The 22,846-nt window shown below is 43.8% G+C and overlaps 1 long non-coding RNA gene across 3 annotated transcripts in view; it reads left to right on the top strand.

The window, feature by feature from the left end:
- The window catches only part of LOC115237239, a 97,896-nt gene extending 76,254 nt beyond the window's left edge, over positions 1-21,642 (top strand). For all 3 annotated transcript variants that reach the window (XR_003884324.1, XR_003884325.1, XR_003884323.1), the window contains exons 3-4: positions 11,806-12,147; positions 21,395-21,642. This is a non-coding gene — a long non-coding RNA (uncharacterized LOC115237239). The remainder of the gene's footprint in view (positions 1-11,805; positions 12,148-21,394) is intronic.
- Positions 21,643-22,846: the final 1,204 nt, after the last annotated feature.

Here is a 22,846-nt window from a genome sequence, read left to right as displayed (position 1 = left end):
CCCCCCCCGGAAACGCTCGTGATATATTTTAATGCTACTCGCGAATATATGTATTTTTTTTTCAGTTTATAGATTATGATCTCGATGGCTATTATATATCGACAGCATCAATAAAAAGTATTATAATTGTATTTATATATTTTCAATTATCAATCTTTTTCAACGCTGTTTTATCGATGGTATTTTTGCAAATACTTTTTCCATACGTCGCTTATTAAACGGTTGGAGCTTTTAATCAATGTACAAAATTATATCATCGAAATGTTGTTGAATTTTGCAATTTTTCACGAGAACCTTAAAAATCCAAATAGTTTTTCTGAAAGAAATTGTAATTTTCCTGCTACAATATAATTTTCATCGATGCCTCGTCAATTTGCGAATCATCTACTGTATATATATATAATGCATTAATATGTTAATCGTAACATATCTGCGCGCGAAAAGAAAAGGAATATAAAACGGAAAGTATCGGCGAGAGTAGCGAGAATGTTGGGGATCGACGTTTCAAGATTCCTCATGGGATAAAATCATAAAGCGGCTCTCCGCGCGGCGGATGTGGAACGTCACGTCACGCGGCCGCGCGTTGATAACTTTCCGTGGAGCCGTTCTGAAATATTTGCGAAGGTGCGGCGAGAGAGGCGCGCTACAAACACGCCACATGGATCCGGCCCTAAAGGCGAACCCGGAGCGCGTAACCGTCGTGTCGTGAGCGCGAACGCGCGCGCGCTTCTCTCTCGCGTGAAATTTAAAGGCGGCTGCTGTCGTGTCCCCCTCTTTACCCCCCTCCTCCATTCCCCTTTTCCGTCTCCCTCTGTCTCACTCTTCCCCCCGCGTATTCCCCCTCGCCGTCGTCGTCGTCGTCGTCGTCGCGCCACACGCGCGCTTCTCGCGAGAGAGGACTGTGCTGGGGCCCCTCGATCGATCCACGCCCGCATAGTCGCGAGCGTGTAGAAGAGGTTGTTTGTCGGTGGCCGACCGGCCACGGTCGCCATTCTCGCCATCGACGCCAGCAGCAACGACGACGACGACGCCATTGCTGCTTGCCTGCTTGCCTGCCTGCCTGCCTGCCTGCCTGCCTGCCTGCCTGCGCGTCGCGCAGGAAGAATTTTTTTATCGCGGGTTTTCCCTCCCGCGGTAAGCCGGCGGGTAATTAACGGCGGTCCCTTTTCCTTCCCTCGTCCCCCCGACCCGTCATCCGTCCTTCGATCGCCTTTAATGCGCACACGGCCCCCGCGGATTCTGCGACGCCGAAAGACGACAATGACGTCCTTGTCTTTTACGATTTTCAGAACCAAGGTTCATTCTTTTCTTTCTTCTTTCTTTTCGTACAATCTAACGGTCATCCTAACAGCCGTGTCCACGGTTTTTCTTCTCCGAAAAGAGGCAAATTTGAAACGCGACATCTTTGTCACGCTCTTGGGTTAAAAGATTGAAAAAGATCAACGAGAAAGATGCTGCGAGAAATATTTGTCTCGCTCAAATGTAATCGGTATACAAGCGTGACAATGATTTGCCAGCTATTGCGATTTTAAAATGTAAAAGAGAATCATAACGCGTGTGCGCCAATCTTCAACCTCATACAAATCATTCTCCCGATATTTGTATACTTGTACATTAAACATATTCGATTATTGCATATTAATCGCGTCATTTCCCATTAATTTTGAAAGGAAAAGAGATATATCGAGTGGACGAGAATGGTGATGTTGAAATTCTCATCGAACAACTCCTGTGCTGCTACTTCCAAATATCGAATCGCCTTCATCGTCGTCTTCGTCGTCGTCGTCGTCGTCGTCGTCGTCGTCGTCGTCGTCGTCGTCGTCGTCGTCGTCGTCGTCGTCGTCGTCGTCGTCGTCGTCGTCGTCGTCGTCGTCGTCGTCGTCGTCGTCGTCGTCGTCGTCGTCGTCGTCGTCGTCGTCGTCGTCGTCGTCGTCGTCGTCGTCGTCGTCGTCGTCGTCGTCGTCGTCGTCGTCGTCGTCGTCGTCGTCGTCGTCGTCGTCGTCGTCGTCATCGTCGTCGTCGTCGTCAGCCGCGGCCGACCGTCTCGAAATTCTAATCTGCCGCGATTATACACGCAGTAGCGCGATTTTTTTTCCGGACGCACGCGCGAGCGCTTTCGAAAGGAAGGACACGCGGCGCGGCGTCGGCGACTTACGTAATCAACGAACAGCCGCGGCGCAATCTCCCCCTCTCTCCCCCCCTTCTCTCCACCGGTCCCCTTTGAACTCCTCTTACTCCCTCCCTGTCTCTCTCTCTCTCTCTTTCTCCCTTGGCTGGCTACGCGTTTTCTGTTGCGCGCCCGACGCCTACCATGCCCAACGACCCAAACGACCGACCGACCGACCGACCACTCCTGCCATTGTTCTTTTTTTTCCGCGCACGGTTTTCTCGCGATTACGCCGCGCGCGGTTCGGCCGAGCACAAAGAGCCGCACCGACGGCGCCGGCGGACCCTTAATTCGTATCTACGAAGGGACCGGGGTTAGGTAGGTAGGTAGGTAGGTAGAGAGAGAGAGAGAGAGAGGGGGAGAGGGCCGACCGTCTAATCGTGACCGCGCGAATTCTTCGCCGTCGGTCCTCGCGGCGTGGCGAACCGGCGCGGTGCGGCGTGGTGCGGTGCGGTGCGATGTGGCATGGCGTGGCGACCGCGCGGCGTGGCGACCGCGCCATTTCCGGCGCATGCCTTTCAGGCATCCGGGGCTCCTCTCTTCGTGAGTGTGCCGCGGGCATCGTCGGAAAGGGCACGATCGGAAAATTAACGACCCCTCGAGCGTTAACTCCCGACTCTCTCTCTCTCTCTCTCTCTCTCTCTCTATCCGCTCGTTCGTTAAGTCCTTCCTTGGCTCGTTCTCTCCCGCGACTCGCACCGCGCGCGTTTTCATCCGTTCCCCTCTGTTTCCCCGCCCGCTCGTCCATCCATCCGTCCGTCCGTCAGTCCGTCCGTCCGTCCCTTTCCGCGCCAAACCCCTCCGTTCTCGTCCTTTATCCTAACCATCGCCGCCGGCAGCCCTACCCCTCGAGGCTACGAATCGCAGATTGGTGGAGAGAGCGAGAGAGATGGAGAACGACCGGTCGATTATCTATAATCGATAGCGACTCCCGCGCTCCATATTGCCGTAGTACGCACCGGAGATGGTGACTGACGTTTAAATACACAGACAAGACCGTAATATATCCCGTCGTCGTCGTCGTCGTTTTCGGGGCCCTCGTGGACTCTGGCCCGATGTAAATCATTTCCCCCGTCGTCGCTATATATATATGTTCTTCCTCCCGGAAGATTGCCCCATCTTGCTCCTCGATTTTACATCCCCCGTTCTTACGACGGTCGTCGTGTAAACGCGGAATATTCTGCATATTGATGAGTAATAGCGTGACGAGGAGACGCTCGGAAAAAAATCTATTTTATAATTTTTATTATAATTCATTATGAATATTCTACGAACTGAGAGGAGCATCGTATCGATATCTGAAGCTTCGAGATCCTGTTACAATTATTTGAAATTATATATTAATTTTCTCAATTTTCCTTACACTTTTATTATATATCAATTGATACAGACATATTGCTCAATATATTATTAAATAAAATAATTATGAAGCAAAGTAAAGACATAAAACTATAGAGATTCTTCAACTTGCACATGTTCCGTTTTATATAAAAGCTTTATATTGGGCAATTCTCAAAGAGGTAAGTCAAATTATTTTAACAGGTTAAATCAGGTTATCGAAACGATCGTCGGCAATTTCCTTCCGGTCGAGTTGGTCGATTTTCATGGGCAATTGTTTACTGTGGACGTGAGGGGTCTGGGAGTTTATCTTTCCTGGGAGAAAGCATCGGCTAGTCTAGATTAAAGGGCGTCGAAGGGACAGAGGGAAAGAATGATTTTACAGTAATATCGAATGTATCGATACTTGGATTTTCTAAGAATACAAATGTGTTGTCGGTTAAAAAAAGGATTTCGAAAATATTTTCTAGATATCTTTTATCTATACTTATTCTATCCTCGTCATATAACTTGCCAGTTGACTTTGGGAAGATAAGCCGACCGTGATTTCTCACGTGGTCAGCGTATACCCGAAGTATCAATTTTACGTAGTCTTTATTATATTAAATAATATGAAAAAATTGTTATTCTTAGTGAAGAAAATAAAATCGATCGATACAAAAAAAAAACTTTACATGAATTTGAAACTCGAGCGTTTCTATTTTGAACTTTTTAAATAATTCTATTTCTTGCTGAATTTTTTGTCTCAGTTGAAATATAAAATCAATTTCTTTGAATGTTATCTTTCACATTCGTGGCATCTATATTCGATAGTATAGATTGATAGATGCCGAATGCTCCTTTTTCGTTTGTCTTCCATTAGTCAAGAGATCAATACGTTCGAATTCTGTATTTACAACTTAATTTGCTAAAAGGAAGTCTTTGGCACTTTTTAAAAGAAAAGATGCGTTACAAATTTTTATCTTGTCAGCTGTAATCCAATTAATTCAGAGAATTGAGATTTAAAATAAGATCATAAATGTAAGTTAGTATAATGTAGCGTGTAGCGGAATAGTACGACATGGTGCTAACGTGCATGATGTTAACAAAATTGTGTTTGTTCCACATATCATTGTAAAATTATTTGGCTTAGATTTTTCAAACTTCTTCTTCTAATCATTTTAGTAGAGATTCTTTCGTGACAAAAGATTTCTCATAGAAGCATAACTAATTTTTGCAAACCATGACCAATTATCAGATGATCCATGTATTATAGAATAAAAGAAAAACGAACGAAAATATACATATATACGAAACGAGGTGAAAGTTTCAAAAAAGCTATTAGAAACCTAAAACATTTAGTATATAAAGTTTAAAGACGTTAAAAATTCAAAGAATTAGAAGAAGAACTTTTCGCGAGAATTTAACGATGCTAAAAGCAAAAAAGTAAAGTAAAATAATATAATTTATCGGCAAGTGTGACTTTATGATTAAATAAAGATTAAGTCTACGAATATTTAAGCCATCTTCTTGTCACAATTTCACTTTCGTCTGGTTTGAAACTTTCAGACTCGCCGCACGATATACTCGCGTTTTCTCTTTTCTCTCGTTTGCTAACATATTCAATAGATTTGAAGGACAGATGAAATAAGGTTACAAACAGCCGACTAAAAGAAGAAAAAGATTAATGTGCGATGATATTCGCGCGCGTGTATTTTCCCATTCATTTCATTCACTTCATTCGTAACTCACAACCAACACAAAGCCCCGGTATACATACTACGGATTCTACGATTATTGCTCGAAGAGGGGGAAAGAGAGAGAACCGCCGCCGGTTCCGGAAGCATCTCTCGGAGAATCTCTTTTCATTCATAAACTCTTTCTGCCGTAATGGAATACTCAGTAGTCCGACCGACGAAATATAAACCGAACGCGAGAGAGATAAAGAGAGAGAATATAGAGAGATAGGTCGGCATGTAGGTTGAAAAGAGGGGGGGGGGGGGAGAGGAATCGAAGATAAATCAAGCGCGGGACGAGTACACTTTCCGGTTGGTATGTCTGAAGAACACACACATACGCGCGCGCGCGCGCGCGCATCTCGAATTCTCGGGAAAAAAATGTTTTATCTTCGTTGACTCGCTTATCGTCCATCTGTCCGAAAGCAAAGCGAGTTCGCGAAAAGAACGATGGTGGTATCGGGAGCGCATGCTGCGCGAGAAGGTCGAACGAGCACCCACGTTTGCACTTTTACGCGAGCGGCCTGTATGCGTGTACACATATGCACGGATGAACGCGTGGGTGTAGAGCTCTTACGTTTGCGCATATGTATGTACATGAGTAAGACGACCACACATTGTTAGTCGTCGTCGACATCGTCGTCGTTGTCGTAGTTGTAGTCGTAGTCGTAGTCGTCGTAGTCGTCGTAGTCATAGTCGTCGTCGTTGTCGTTGTCGTCGTCGTCACCGTCGGCTTTCACGGTAGATCCTCGAAAGGCCAGAGGTGAGGATCCAGCGAACCGTACACAAAACCGCTTCGCTGCAAAATCGGGAGATTGGACGTCACGGGATATCTACGGGTGGGTTTTTTGCGCTATCACGGGGTGTACCTTCAAAGGAAGGGCCGCGTTGCTGCTGGTGCTGCGGGGTTCGCGCCGCAAAAGGACGGGATGACGTAACTTCGAGTCTCGCCCGGACTCTCGCTCGGCGAACGATGGTTATATACGTAATCATTCTCGCGACCACGTTCGACCACACACACACACACACACACACACACACACGATGATAACGCTAATATCTCGTATGTCGTATAAGACTAATTGAGAACGTTTAAAAGCTGCAAGAATCTTTCCGAGAAAAAATCTTTTCCATCAGACTTTTCTATCCTATTACGAAAAAACGGCGTTATTTGATTTTTAATATTCCAGTATTTTTTTTAGAAATTTTGTCAATTGACGTTATATAAATTCATATTATAAAATATATTAGGATTTAAATACATATTTTTTATTTCTTTAAAAGCTGCAAGAATCTTTCTCAGAAGAGATCTTTTCCGTCAGTTTCCCATTATACAAAAAAAAAAAAAAAACATTATTTGTTACTAATATCCCAGTATTTTTTTTTAGGAATTCTGTTAGTTGACGTTATATAAATCCCTATTGTATAAAATATATTGAATTCAATTATATATTTTATTTCTTGAAATAATAAATAGATTAATATTTAGTAATCGATATTAAGAGATATCAAAGAGAAAGCATATATTTCAATAACATTTTCATTTATACGTCAGCATACAATATGCCGCGCCATTTTAATAATTTGTCTAATTTTATAAATTTTTTTTTTGCAATCCCTCGTCGCGCGCGGACGCCTTATCGAGATCCAAGTAGGCGAAACGCAACATCCGCCTTTATTCGCGGAACGCATTCATTATCGTCGGTCTCGACCGACGGTGAGAGACCGGTGAGATTCGGGCAGAAATTTCGCGGAGCCTTCTTCTCAAGACGAATGGCATCCCGTCGTTCCAGAAGCGAGAGCTCTAACCGTGGGCTTCAGCCGTGGTTATTGGCCGATCGCGAACGCGCCGCGCCGCGCCGCGCCGGCGTTAATGCGGCTTTGGGCGTCTCGCGGCCCCCCTCGCGATCCCCCCGCGGTCTCTTCCGCCTCTTCTCTCTCCACCCCGGGGTCCCTAAGTTTTTTTCCTCTCTTTTACATGCGCCTCGCGCGGCCTTCGAAAGATCTCTCCTTCGCCGAAGGAGCGCGAGCAAAGGGGAGACAGCGCGAGCGCGCGGGGGTGGGGGGAAGGGGAAAAGGGGGGACAAGAGGGAGAGGAAGAGGCGGACGGGAGGGTCCGGAGAGGGCCGCGGAGAGAAGAGGGTGTAGACGGGAAAGAAAAAGATAAAGGAGAAAAAGATGCGAGAGAAGGCTCTCTCGCGGGCTTCTGGCCTGAACTCGGTGAGTGAGGTAAAAATCGCGAGAGAGAGAGAGAGAGAGAGAGAGCCGTCAATTAGGAGCGCCCGCGGTTCTCCGGAGCGGTTCCTTCCTCTGCGCGAACAAAGAACGACTTTGTCGCCCGTTCTGACGTTCCTCCGGTCTTTCCCCGACAGACGGAGATATCGACGAGATATCGCGGCGAATGTTGGAATTCGGCCCGCTCATCGCTTCGGTGTGTCGTTTGTTCGTGATAATTGTAGCGTCAGACTTTCGTCAGAAATACGTTTAGCTGTCTCGGATTCAACATCGTTCGAATTATCGTTTCGCCAAACAGTATAGAGATTAATTTGGGAAAGATGGTATTTAAAGGGGGACAAAAACAATTAAACGTAATTATGCAGAAAAAGAAAGAAAAAGAGGAGAAGAATCAACTGTCTATATCACGATGTGATAAGATATATAAGATATATTCTACATTTTACACATTATTTTTAACGATTACACTTTTGACCAACATAAGATTGATTTTCTTTTCTCGGGATAATTAAATTCTAAGAGTTTTAGTAATTGTTACACATATATATGACAGATATGTGTAGATAATTAGCAAAGAAGAAAAAGACAGTTTAACGTAAAAAAGAAAAAAATAACTCGCCGATTTATAAAATTTCACAATCTCACGTCGCGATGGAAAAGCGATCGTATGTAAAACACACCTTAACGCCCCTCCTGATATTCTTTCTCTCGAACAAGTGCCTGTGCCGCGGGTAACCCGATAATTTATAGCAGCGCAAGAGAGAACGAGTAGAGAGAGAGAGAGAGAAGAGAAAGAGATGGAGAAGAGTGCCGCAGCGTGTAAAAGTCCCTCCGTTTACGCAGATACGCGCACTTTATGTATACATATTCGCACATGCGTGCGCTCGTCCTCTCTCGCTCTCTCGCGGCTCCTACTCCCCAGCGCTCAAATTTCCCGCGTGAATGCGTGCGTGCGTGCGTGCGTGCGTGCGTGCGTACGTGCGTGCGTACCATAAAATGTTAGATCTCGGGGTCGAGATCCCTCCCCTGATGCGCAACTTCTTCTCTTCTCTCGGTCGCATTTATATAGGCCACGCGGTATACGAGATATCCGCGCCGACTATCGATTCGCCGCGCTCGCGCTATGTCATATCGCTCCGACGACGCGAAGCGAGAAATCGAGGGACGACGAGGACGACGACGACGACGACGACGACGACGACAACGGCGACAGCGACGGCGACGGCGACGGCGGAGAATCGCGAGGAATGCGACGCGACGGATGAAAGCGGTATAGCAGTAGACAAGAAGCAGACTATCTCTCTCGTCGCGGTTTCTCTTTCCGCTTCTCTCTTTCTCTCTCTCTTCCCTTTCCGCTCGCCGTCCCTCGGCTCCTCGCGGCCCGAACGGCTCGTAAGTCGTCCGAGATTACGAGCTCGCTTTTAAGGCCGCCCGCTGCGAATCCGAAAGAGGTCAGATTGGCGAGCGAGCGACCGAGCGCGCTTCGAGATAAACCGGAGGAAGTCGCCGCGGCGCGATTCGAGCCGCGGACCACGAACGCGCGGAACGTCACGGGAAGCAAATTTATCGCTCGGCCAAGTATGACGCGCGCTCGTCAATCGGCCGAGAGATATCATCTCGATGAACACGTAAGAAAGAGAGAGAGAGAGAGAGAGAGAGAGAGAGGAGGAGATACGAGTTCCCTATTAAGGGAACTCAGTCTATTCTAGCAGTATGAAAAATTTCTGATTTCGAGCGACCTTTATGAAGAATATTAGAAATAAACCTTTTTAGCGTACATATGTTTTTATCGATGTTTAAACAGTACGTCAGTGTTTTTAAATCTTGGATATTTAGCTCTTTTAGGGCCCTAGAATGAAGATTTTCTTCTGCCAGAATTTCTCGACGTTATTTTCGCCTTTTCCTTATCGTACTGCAATTGATTACGCGATGCTATTAGTATTCTCGGGGCGCGTGCATCCGCGTGCTTGTTACGTATTACGCCAAGTCGTTATAACGAGTATCCGTAAGATTTGTCGGGAGCGCGGCGGTTTTCCAACTTTTAATTCAATTCCGTTACTGCGGGGAGCCCTTTCTCCCCTCGACGTCGCTTCTTCTCCGCCGTATCTAAACCAACGACGTCTCGTCCGTACCTACCTAGTAAAGCGACTACCGGCGCAACCACAGACGAGAAAATCGCGGCGATTACACACCATGACCATTACCATTATGCCATCCGCGAAAGCTATTTATTAAAGCGACGCGAGGAGTCAGACGTCCGGGGCTGGATAAAAGCGCATTTTACGCGCGTCAGCGAATACGCCTGAAATTCTGGAAATTGTGCTCTCTAACTACGCTGCTGCTTTGTAGCGCCGAATCTCTTTGGTATCTCTCTCTAGGTGTACCAATTATCGATTAAGGCTGTATACGGGGTGTCTGGTAATTGATAGTAACAACCATGGATGGACATGATGCTGTATGTTAAAATAAATGACGAATGTAAAATCAATTTTTTTTTTCACACACGAGGCTTTATTTCCAAGAGAAAATCAATTAATCTTATTATAATTCAATCGCTGGACCGTGTATCATTATAATACAATTTCTCGCTAGGTGTTTATATTTATGATTTATGATTTGGAAAAAGATGGCACACAAGCGGAAGATAACATACAACATATGTTTTTTTAATACTATTAATTTCAGTAGAATGAAATCTAGTTACTGAGTTGAACTGAGATTCATGAATATGTATTGAAATTAATCCCATCCCTAGCCATGATTTATAATTTGCAACCGAAGAATGAGAGCCATGAAAATCGGCAACTTTAAATGTAAAAGAAAAGTATCAGACACAAAAGATTAAGTTTTTGACAAATAAGAAAAACTAGAGAAAGATAAAGCAAATGGAAGTAAAAACAAATGTTACATCTACTCGGATAAATAGATAATGTATAGGATCAGTATTATAAAGAGATGTATAAAAGAAAGAGGATGATGGTTTTTCGCCTTTTCTACGATTGTTTGAAACCGAATGTTGTTGGCGTTTAAGAAAGAAAAAAAGTGAAAAGAATGAACTGACAATGAGACAATGAGACAATAAAGAATGCACCATTTTCAAAAACGAGAAGATTAATAGCATCGATTTTGGATGGCGTTAAATGTTAACTAGTTACCATATAGCATTCAGCGAAAGTAGCTATAATACAATTCTGTATCTTTTTTATTTATTAAAAAGAAATAAAATTTTGTATACAAATCAATAATAACTTTATCAGAGGACACGTATTACACGAAGAAATCCGCGAATGATCTCCGCGATAAGAGCTTTCATGTCTCGTTGTTCTCGGCGAGCAGATAACTGTGCGACGAATATCCACGGTACTAAAGAAATTAATCTTTGAAAGGGAGAGGGGCAACGGTGAGATTGAATTTGCTCAAGTATGTGTATCTTATACTGGATATAATCAATATTTTATATACAAATAGAGATATATAAATTAAACAATTCTCTTTCTCTCTCTCTCTTGATTCATAAGTATTTTTTTAAATTCTCATTGTGAATAATGTAAATTTTTGAACGATGTCATCTCCTACATATACCTTCTAATAATCTCTTTACCGTTTGATTATATAGAGTATCTAGTATCTTTTTCACCACTACGGAATCCTTTGCAATAATACAGTAAATAACTTTTTTCGCTAAATTCCTATAATTTTTTCATTTTGGCTATCGTGGATATCTAGTTATCTAATTTTGTTTAAAACAAAAGCCTTCAAAAAAATACGAATTTTTACATGGAAGAAATAAAATCAAGAAGAAAATAAGGAGAAATAACGACGCTTGAAAACTAAAACATGAGCGAACGAAACCGGGAACAATGCAGTCGAAAAACTATTTGACCGAAAGGTAAAAGTATTTATGCTCTTTTCTTTAGAAAACTATGGAAAAGCATAAGTCGCGTAAAAGGCCGTTTTTTTTTTCATCTCCTTGCACATTTCTTTTTCTAAATTCTTAAAATTGCCCAACATTTCCGCGGCGACTAAACTTGAAAATATGAATTATCTCTCAACGTTCTCGGATAACATGTATGCGACGTGTGCGCTGATTTCACATAAACATCGATTCTTAAAATTCAGTAATGTATAATATGAAAATGTAATGTATATACACATATATATATAATTTTATATAATTATTTTCTTTAGCAATTATTCAAACAGTAATATTTTTAGCTAAAGGAAAAGATCATTGTTGATGTTAAATTAAAGAAAAGATCAATCGTTAAAAGAGTACCACATTTTTCCAAGACATTATAGTGCATGTTTGTTATATCGCTTTTGTTTAACAAATTTATTTATATATTTCAGAGAAGCCAGTCAATGCTTTACACGTTAATGTGACGGTATCCGATGGTAAAAGCGAAGAAAAGAACAATATATCCAAAGCGTTCGAAAAAGCGGAGAGTTCTTTGTTTCGCGACTTTGCGAGACGAGCCCGCAGCTCATTTACCGGATCCGGGAACGGAAGTCTAATATTCTTTACCTGATCCGTTACATACCCGCGCATGGTCGGTTCATGGTTCTATTGGATCTATGTTAAACGACAAACGGTGCAAAAAATACGTGCCATGGATGGATGGAAGGATTTAGAGGATTATTGAGGCAATCTTTGAGCGTACTGACAATGAGAGAAAAATATGTACGAGTCAGGTATGCAGGTAATGGTAGCTGTAAGAAAGAGTTTATTCTTGTTGCGTTTACTTTATGTGTGTATACGTATACAGAGAGTGTCTCTCTCTCTCTTTCTCTCTCTCTCTTTGGCTAACCCGTATACTTCCAGCGATAGAATACCACGTAAATACGATGTTTGTAGAAATGCGGGCTCGGTCCCGAGATAACTTTCGCAACGATAAACAGTTTGTGAATTAAATGGTCCATAGCTATAGGAAATCGAGTATAAATATCGATCTGAGCATTTGCGCATCTAAAAAGGAGAAATTATACAATACCATAATTTATTATATTTCTTCCAATCTTGTTTTTATTTTGCTCTTATTTACTAATGCAACAATCGTAAAGAGATGAGCGCGCAAAATATTATGGGTCAAGGACACAGTCCGTATACTACACGCGGACATAAATACATGCGCGCACACAGAGAAAGAGAGACTGAGGGTGAGAGAGTTTCGACGTACTTTTCGCTATCTATAACAGAGCTCGTCGCGATAAAAACGATAAACCAACGGCAGCCTGGTGGATACGAAAGCGAAACTCACCGTCGGATAATAGTCGTTATTACCGGCGCTTTCGCATGCGATCTAATTAAAATTACTTTGCGACTTTCCTCGTGTATGTGAGACGAGGAGAGGAGGAGAGGAGGAGAGGAGGCACGAGTCTCGTGTCACGGAGAAGCGGGAGCACTAACTTGATAATTTGTGTTTTGGGCCGAGTGCCGATCGTTAAAGCATCTGGTCGGAACTGTTTCGACGATGAATGGAATTGAGCCCGAACAGACCGAATCTCAATGTGGCTAGCTATCGTTGTGCACTTGTTGCAGTGCGTTGCCACCCCGAGCAGAAAGATAGGATCGACCCGCTTCTATAACTCCGGCTGGCTTTCTGATATACGAGACTACATAGACGCGCACACGTACACTCACACAATACAACGCTCCGAGCATCCGTAATGGCTTTATCATAAGGGATGAAACGGGAGCCATTAAGTAACGCGAGATCTCCGATTGAGGGCGGCAAACAAAAGCCACGTACCGATTAATTTGATAATAACACCGTTACCTAATTGAGCAGAGCGATTTAATTGACATTCGCGTAATCGATCGCTGTGCGATCGTTGGAAATTCAAGCCTAGCTTTTTATTTGCGGTAATGCGCACTTTATTAATGTATTAAGTTATCTTTGTATATCTATCAGTGCTGAGAAATTTGTTGCGATAACATAATGTAAATACAAAAAAATCGCATCTTTTTTCAAAACTATTTACGCTTCAATGAATCCGCGTGACAATCAATTTATTTATCTCTTGTACTTTTCCCTTTGTAGAACAAATTGAAATTCCTACTTTATTTGTATGAGATGTATAATATTAAAGTCCACATGAGAGAGACGATACCTTTCTTACACAAAAAGAAAACTAAAAATATTTATTTGACAAGTTTATTTACGTAAATTTATTTAAGAGCAATTCAGAATCATATTTCTTATATTTTTGACTGATTCTAACAAGTTTTGCAAAGGATTATTATGTGTCAACTTAAATTAAAATAATAAATAAATAATGTTGTTCTTGTAATTTGTAAAAACCTGTTTATAAGACAGATGTTAGTTTCTCAGTCTTATTTTGTTATTTAGATTATTATTTTGGTTATAGATAGGTGGATTGATCCTTCTCTGCCTAACAGATACTTTCCTAGCAGAGTCCGGAATGTCTGTTTGACCGAGAAAGAGCGACGCGTCTGTTTCGCGCAGCAGGATACCAAGTTGAGCTGCGCAGTATATATATATATATATTTACACCAGGGTGGATTGTTTCAGGGAATTATACTCTAATTATGATATTTATCGTAAAAATTCAAATATATTTTATTGCGAACAGTAAATTCGATATTAGAAATATCACGTGGATTAACGTGTTTAATGCCTTTTTTAATGTTATTAAATGCCTTTTGTACATTTAAATTTTCGTGCGTGTAAATTCTGGATGTTGAATCGTAATACATGTCGAAAAATTTTAAACAAATTTCAACAAATATTTTAGAATAGACAGCAATAAAACTTTCCCATATAACTTTGTCCTTCAAAGCTGCTTTCTCTTCGCAAAAAAAAAGGATCTGTGCAAGAAAATGTCTCAAAATGGTCGTAAAACATTTGCTATCGAAAAAATTTGTTCCTTGAATTTTCTGGGTTTAGGTATACGTAGGTAAATATAGATTTCCCTTCGTTACTTTTTCAGTGTACTTTCTTAGCGCGCGGAGTCCGAATCTTACTGTCAGTATGCCGAGCTGAGCCGCGCAGTATATATTTACACCAGGGTGGATTGTCTCTCATCTCTCTCTCTCTCTCTCTCTCGCAAACCAACGGGCTCTCTCCCTCGCTTCTCTCCCTATATCTTCGGGCTCTCGGCCCTGATATCTAGTACATAGGATGATAGTCCCTCTCTGTCTTTCCGTCTCGCTTCGTTCTTGCTCCTTCACTCCTTCCTCCTTTCCTCTTCGTAGGGTGTGTAGGGTAGCGAAGAACACGCGGTAGGAGCGCGGCGCGAAGAGAACCCGCGGCGTAGAGAAAGAGAGAGAGGGGGAGAGAGAGAGAGAGAGAGAGCGAGCGAGCGACGGAGAAAAAGGGAGATCAGCACCGAAAATGGGAGAGAGACAGCAGACAGGAAAGCCGGTGGATAAGGGGCATCGGGGAGGCGCGAGGGGTTAGGAGACAGCTGCAGGCCATGCGAGGGTCCGCCGACCAGGCTTGGCCGTTTACCGCGGAATACACCGCGTACGCTGGGAGAATGTGGGGGAGAGAGAGAGAGAGAGAACGCGTAATATCAGGGACAGAGAGAGACAGAGGCGCGAGGAAACGCGACAGTGAGAGCGAGAAAGAGAGATAGAAGCAGAGGATAGAAACAGGGACGAAGAAAACACGGGGAAGCAAAGAGAGTGAGAGAGGAGGAAGATGAAACGACAGCGAGAGAGAGAGAGCGAGACGACCTACTTCGACGTGGTCCGCGACTCACTCGTCGCCCCTGCCGTGCTTGTCCCCCTGCAACCCCCTTCGGCGTTCCCTCGTCCGATCCTCGACGCGTATACCGTTGCGCCCTCACCCCCCCTCCGTCCGTCCCTCGCCGACCCTTGTTCCCCGCCGCCCCGCTGTCCCCTTTGCCGTCCGCCTCTTCACGACCCTCCAGGCTGTGACTACCTCCTCCTCCACTCGTTTCCCCATCCCTCTTACCTACCTACCCTACGATGCCTCCCGCCGCCACCCGACGACGGACCCGAACCCTTGGCGCCCCTTTGCTCTTAGCCGCGGATGCGAAAGCCGCGCGACGGTGTATATGGGGGGATGCGAAGGAGGCGAGCGAACCGAGAACCGAGAGCCGAGAGCCGAGAGCGAGGTTCTCTCCAACGAGCCACAGGCAAGTTGCCGTAACTTGCGCTCCGGTAAATTTCCACGGAGACCCTACTGCTTCTCTACTCGATATACCTGCTCTCTCCATCTCTCTCTCTCTTAGCTATCCACAGCCACACACAGATATGCCACCCTTGCGACACGGGCTACGGGCTTCGCCGGTGTATACCTGCTATATACGCGGCCGCGCTTTCTCTTAACGCGCTCTCGATTTTCTTCATCATCGCTCTCCTTCTTCCTCTTCTACCTTCTCCGTCTTTTGCGATATATACGATAGACCATCCGCTAGCGCATCGGGATTTCTTCCCGCGCTGCGATTACGCCAGCTACCGTTCGCTGCGAGTCGTGTCCGCTTACGTGTTCGGAGAGCCGGATGACGGGATACGTGCAACGATGTGTCAACGCGGAAGGGAAGGGTAGGAGGAGACTACATCGATTTTCTTTTTTATCGGCTGGAAATTTCGAAATCGCGCACCGAAGGGTTCCCGCTCGATTAAGGACGGTCGGCGAGAGGCCAAGAGGGACGGACGGGTTGATGGCTGGGTAATATAGAGAAGGGTGCAGGAGAGATATCGCGTCGGAGGGCCTACTACTAGCTCGATTAGGACGCGAATAACGGTGAGGGTGAGGGCGAGGGCGAGGGCGAGGACGAGGGCGAGGCACCCATCGGACGGCCGATAGGCTGATACACCATCGAGAGCGACGAAGGAACACGTCCACCCCCGCGACGTAGGGTTGATCGATCGCGCGACGCATCGGCTAGATTGATTCTGGCAAAAAATAATGAAACCTCTTTGCGCGCCAAGTACCGCGATACAACGCGACTTTAACCCTTTGATCGTCCGGGCCTAACGATTAACTGACAGTTTTATTCGATAGAACGTAATTGTCCTTCGATGTGTCGACCAATATTGTACGATATCTTCTGGATTCGATAAGAGTAAATATTTTGTTTTCTCAGTTAAATCATATATATATGAGGGGGTATATTCATTTAATCGTAGTCATATAATAAAACTTTTACTTACGTTTCATTTTCAAAAAATTAAGCTTGCCGTGTTATTTTATATATTTCAACATTAAATATATATTTTAAACCGAGATAAACTCGAATGACATTTTGTTCTATCGAACTCATTCCACACACACTCAACAACTTTTATCGTAATATAAAAAGTACAAAATTTTATTCCAATAAAGAATAAGTTATTTTATTGTATATATTTTCAGCAATTTAGATATTATTTTAAATATTACATTATATAAGAAAATATTATATTTCTCTTGAATCGTGTAATATTTAAAATAATATCTAAATTGCTGAAAATATATACAATAAAATAACTTATTCTTTATTGGAATAAAATTTTGTACTTTTTATATTACGATAAAAGTTGTTGAGTGTGTGTGGAATGAGTTCGATAGAACAAAATGTCATTCGAGTTTATCTCGGTTTAACAGTGAGATAAGAGGTTATTAATTTTTCAAGTTTTTAAATCAATTTTCTCAAAAAATAAATTTAAAGAAAAAAATGTTTCTATTCCACACACATTTCGAACCTATCTTTTTCATATATAGAATTATTATCTTCATTAGCTTACAAGTTACGTCTGCGTATATTAAATCAATGTACTTTCGTGTATTAGGAATTGAATCAATTAATTGAATCTCATATTAGTTCATATACACAATAGAACAACTTGCATGCATTCGAATGTATGCGGCACACGAACGAGTATACGTTGAAAAGCCTGCGCAAGGTGAGAAACACTGGGATATACATTCATGAGTCACTCCATTCACGAAATGTGAATTCTCGCTTTGCAAACTTTAGGGGTCAACGGGTCGAGAATGGTTAGCCACTTCTCTCTGGCTCTCTCGTCCGATATATCGAGTCTTATCCGATAGATACATCGTCTATGACTCTTTCCAAGTTACGTATATATATAGTCACAGTGCTCTTCTATACCAAGTATTAATCCCAATGTTATTCGAAGAAGTTGCGGGACAAGGGACGTAGAGGTACAAGTTTCACGGGATTTCCTATCAGCGTATACCAACAATGAGAGAGAAAGAGAGATATGATTCGTAGAAGGAGGAAGGATCGAGGTTTATCACGAGAGATCTTTCACGGTTGCAAGGACGGCGCAGGGCACGACAGTGGGGATAATCGCCGTTCAGAAGTCGGAGGGGTCGGCGGGGACGGGAGGGAAGGTCGGAGGGGGGGGGGGCAGGGCAGAGAAGTAAGAGTAGCAGGAGGTATCATTCACTTTGCGGGAGTCGCACTCCTCTGCCGCTCGTAATAATTTTCTTTTTTATGAATGAACTTAACTCTCTCTCCTCTCTTTCTCTCTCTCTCTCTCTCTCTCTCTCCCCCAGCATTTATCTCTATCTCTCTTCTTTCTTATGTTTCTTATTTAATCTTTCTCTTTCTCTCTCTCTTTCTTTCTTTCTTTCTCATTCGTCATCCCGTTTTCACACAGAAGGCTGAGTTTATCGAGTTAAACGTGACATTGACATTCATTGAAGCTAGAGATTCAAGTCAACGATAGCCAGTAATAACTAATATGTGTATTTTTAGAAAAAAATTAAACGATACACACGTTCGATTGATGTACAATAAATGGATCAATGTGTTACATGGGCATACAATTTTATATTAAACTCGTTTATAAACTTGTGTAGATGGAAATTGTAAAGTGGAGAGAAAGAGATAGAAAAAGATACATAATATCTTGCAGAGTCGAAATTTTTTTATTACTTTTGCTGTCAATTTTCAATCTAATATCCACTTTGATATTTTAAGATTTAAGCAATCAAATCACTCACTTAATTTGTAGTTTTGCCGAAAATTTTTCTTCAAAAATATTAGAGTGAGAAAATATTCGTTTATTATATCTATTTGAGATACAAAGTAGAAAATCAATCAATTCTTATATAAATGAAATCTAAATTGAAATTCTTTAGAAGTCAAAAATGTGAAAAAATTGAAGCTGAAAGTAGGAGAAATATTTCGATTCGGGTTCTCAAACATGAAAATAAAAATTTCTTTCGCACGATTATCGGAACATTATTATCAAATCCGAAATACGCGCGTACGCGCCTACTTTATCTTCACTTTAACAAAGAAATTTGGTAAAAATGTTCTAATTTACGTGAATAGCAACATTGCCAGGCGATTATTCACTTAATCGCAAACACTTTACCCAACTAATGACTGAATGTCGCTAGCACAACTAATGACTAACGCGATGATTAGAACGATTCGGCAAATAGTTTGAATACAAAGCAAATATCGGCGACGGCGAGACGCCGGGGCGAGAGAATCAGAGAGCTGTTTATCGATATTATCGTACGGCGAGCGGCAGCGTATACCGCCGCCTTGAAGGAACGATAGCGAGCGACCGTTAACTGAAGCCGCGGCGCGACGCGGCCGCACACATGTCGCGCAAATAGCCCGCGCGGCTGTATACGTACGTCATGTGTATGTGTGTGTATGTGTGTATCACGCACGCACGTACGCATACATAATTTCACGCGCTCTCGCACATATGCGCGTTGCGACCGCGTGTGTATATCCTTCCGCGAAAGGCAGGAGGACCGGACGCGACGGACGCGACCGACTCGACACCGTTCGTTCGGCTTCGCTCTCGCCGAAGGAAGCAGGTGAAAATTAATTGTACAGGTTTATCGACTCGCGGAGTTGAGGAGTCGAATAGAGCAAACGCGGGTCCGCGTCTCGTTTACTCGCGACGGCGTGCGCGTCTTCGCGACGCGTTCTACAACAGGACGCTATCGATCGATTTTCCTCTCGGCGTCGTCGTCGCCTTGTCGCTCCCTCGTTCCTCCCCCTTCCTCCCCCGCCCCTCTTTTCGTTCGTCGACTCTCTCTCTCTCTCTCTCTCTCTCTCTCTCTCTCCGCGTAACGCTTCCTCGCGAGGCGCGTATAGCGCGTGCGAGACTCGATTCGTTAAACGTAGATCGAATACGCGCGCGCGCCTTATCCGCGAAATCGTATTTTTGTTGTCGCCGCGCTCTTAGCAACGCCATATAACCGTCGCGCGCGCGTAATAATTCGCGCTGGGGTCAGCTGCTCTTCGCGATACACGGGCGTTCGCGATACGAATAACGCGTTCGTGTGCGTGTGTGACGGTCGTCGAAAAGAAAATTATTTCTTCCGCTCGCGAATCAATCCCGCGATATGCGCCGTGTCGCGCACGTTTCAAAGCAATTTCTTTTATCCAAGTATTAATCGTATCCACAATTTCACGCTTTCAATGTAATTTGTCTCTCGGCTAATTATAATCTCTAGTGTTTTATATCGAATTTATTCGATCGAAAGATCGAATTTCAAATGTATCCGCGAAGCTCTCTCAGCTTCTACGTACATCTTATTCGTGACACACACTAAATACGCGGGAATTTGTTTCGTTCTAGTATAGATATAAATTTTTAAATATATATGATATACATTTAAATACACATACACACACACACACATGTATATAATTTTAGTTATTCAAAGAAAGATATTTTTGTCTAGTACGTCATAAACACTATCTTAATAATAATAAAGAAATAATATTTCAAGAATATTTAAAATATATATATATATAAATATACATGCTCATTCTCGTTCTTATCATCATCACGATTTCCATTTACGATTCTAGCAAAGTGCAAGTCCGAAAACCCTAAATGTGTGCGATCAGCGATAATCATCAGAGTAGGGCGCGTCTCTCTTTTTTTTCTCTCTCTCTCTCTCTCTCTCTCTCTCTCTCTCTCCATTCTGAGGCGCGCGATGAAAAACGAGCCAGCATACGTGATGAAATGCGGCTGGTCCTTGCGCATGTATCGCCGTCGAAACTGCGGTATCGGTGCGTACAGGTACAACACTGGAATCGCGTACGGCGTACGGTATTCATCCGCGACGGTAAATATCGCAATGCCGCGGCGATATACTCGCGGTAAATTTACTCTCGAATTATCGCGAGAGCGAGCTCCTTTCCGCACCGCGTCGCGCTCGTTGTAAACACCGCGTCGAATGCTCGTACGGATTTTAGGCCGCGCACTCGTAAATCCTGCTCACCCTCGGGGATTGCTGGCAGAGGTGGCGAGGAGGGATTTAAGGGTTTTGCTGCATCCAACATCCTCTACTCTTTTCTCTCTCTCTCTCTCTCTCTCACTCTCACTCACTCTTTCTTACTTCTATATCTCACACAAAAGACCGACAAACCTCGGTAAATATTGTAAATATTACGGGAAATTTTCTTATCTGAAACGTAAAGTTTCGTCCACGCTAGACTTGCTCTTTTTATATACGATACTTTATACGCGGTATTTTTTTTTTACACACGATACGATTGTGTAACTCGCGTGGTAAAATTTTCAATATTATTAACGCGACACTATTAGAAGCACGAATGCGGACAAAGGAGTAGCAATGCGCTAAAGTAAAGCTCTTTTGACAGCCTCGATGGTTGAAAAATTCGCCCGGAAAACGGATGAGGTCCTTCTTGGAAGGACCTAATCCAGTTAGCGACGTCCGCTGGTTATTTTCCTCGCTTATAAATCTACAAACTATTATTTAGAACAAATAATTGATTTACATATCTATCAAGGCATGTCTAAATATCCATCGCAACGGACAGAGATGATATTGAATGTAAATTATTTTTCGTGTTGAATATAATTGAAAAATATTATTGATAACGGAAAAAAAGAAAATACAATAAAGATGATGAATCGCGCGATGAGAGGAAATTTTTGCATCTTGCAAGTTTCCCAAGTTCCGACTCTAACAATAAGTTTGAAAATTTCTAGGTCCATAGGCGAGACAACCCGCGGATAACCACCGTGAGCGTGAGCACGACGGTCGACGCGCGGTCGTCGTTGTTCGTCGTGTCGTCATTGTCGTGGGGTTAAACGATATGGAGAAAATAGACGCAAAGGAAAGGAAAGGAAAGGAAAGGAAAGGAAAGGAAAAGAAAGGAAAGAAGAGGAGGGGAGGGAGGACGCGAACAATTCGTCGGTGCGAAGAAGAGTTTGGAAGGGCAAGGAGGATGATCAGGGAGGAGACAGGAGACAGGAGACGAATCCCTCGTTGACGGCGCCAGTGCAAAGTGCGAGCGAAGCGAGTTAACGGTGCGAGAGTGGGGAGGGGGGTTGCGGCGCGCGAATCGTGATCCGGTGTGATGCGCATCGCATTGGAGGGGACTCATCCGCCTAGACAGCAGCGAGCAGCCGTTGGTGCGCGCCCTCGGTAACTCGCTACGATCAGTCGCGTTCGGCCGCCTGCCGCGAAACGTCGAGTTATAAAACTGGGTGCAGCGCGTGAATTTGCTCCATAGTCTGAGATTCTGCGATCGGTTAACTACTAGCCTGAAAAGTGCCAGAGGATCGAGTGGGATTTGCAGACAGTGCACGGTGTGCGGTTATTGTGAGTATTTTATTCGCGTGCAACACGTTCGAATATACGAGATACTCGATAGACCGGTAATCGGAACTTGAGTCGTCGTTTTCGAACGATCGTTGATTCGGAGATTGAAAAGTGCGAGACTTTTTCGAGACGTCTATATGTTTCGTCTGTGACGGAAAAAGAAACAGTTTTACTTTTTCGTTCGCGATCGTCTTTCATCTCAGTTTTCGCGTCGGATAGAGACAATTGGTCGCGAGTGCTTATACATCGCGGATACATAGTAGCAGCGCGAGAGGTCAGAAAGAAGGGCATATACATACGGGTGCTCGTGTCTGTACACATATACTTGTATTCGTTCGAAGAATAAGTTTAGGCAACGACGTGACAAAAACACGCCGGCGGTCTAGAACTGATGTTCGAGGTAGTGCGCGATCTTTATTAGAACGCGTGTGTCTATCGCCGTCTTGAGTTTATCCAATTCGTCGTCGTTGACTGATTAGGACGAAAGTAAGTTTAGGCAACGAGGTGACAAATACGCCGGCAGTCTAGAACTGATCTTGATAGGAGGTGGCAGTGCGCAACCTCCTACTGGAACGCGTGTGTCTATCGGCTATCACCGTCTTGAGTTGGCCCAATTCGTCGTCTATCTCACTCACGCCTCGACTATCACCCCAGCCGTTCTACTATTCCTCGTGGTACAGCAATAATATCGTTTCCCGCGCGCAATGCGGATTGGCTGGTAGCTGTAACCGCGAGGAGCGAGAGGAGCACCGGTGCAAGCCAACGCGCACCGTTTTACTCGCGCTAGCGCCGTCAGGCAGAGAGAAGCAGAGAGGAGCAGAGGTGAACGGAAGAGC

Source organism: Formica exsecta, unplaced genomic scaffold (assembly GCF_003651465.1).
Source record: "Formica exsecta isolate Colony F162 unplaced genomic scaffold, ASM365146v1 scaffold1136, whole genome shotgun sequence".
NCBI lineage: Eukaryota > Metazoa > Arthropoda > Insecta > Hymenoptera > Formicidae > Formica > Formica exsecta.
This window is presented reverse-complemented; position numbering and strand designations above follow the sequence as displayed.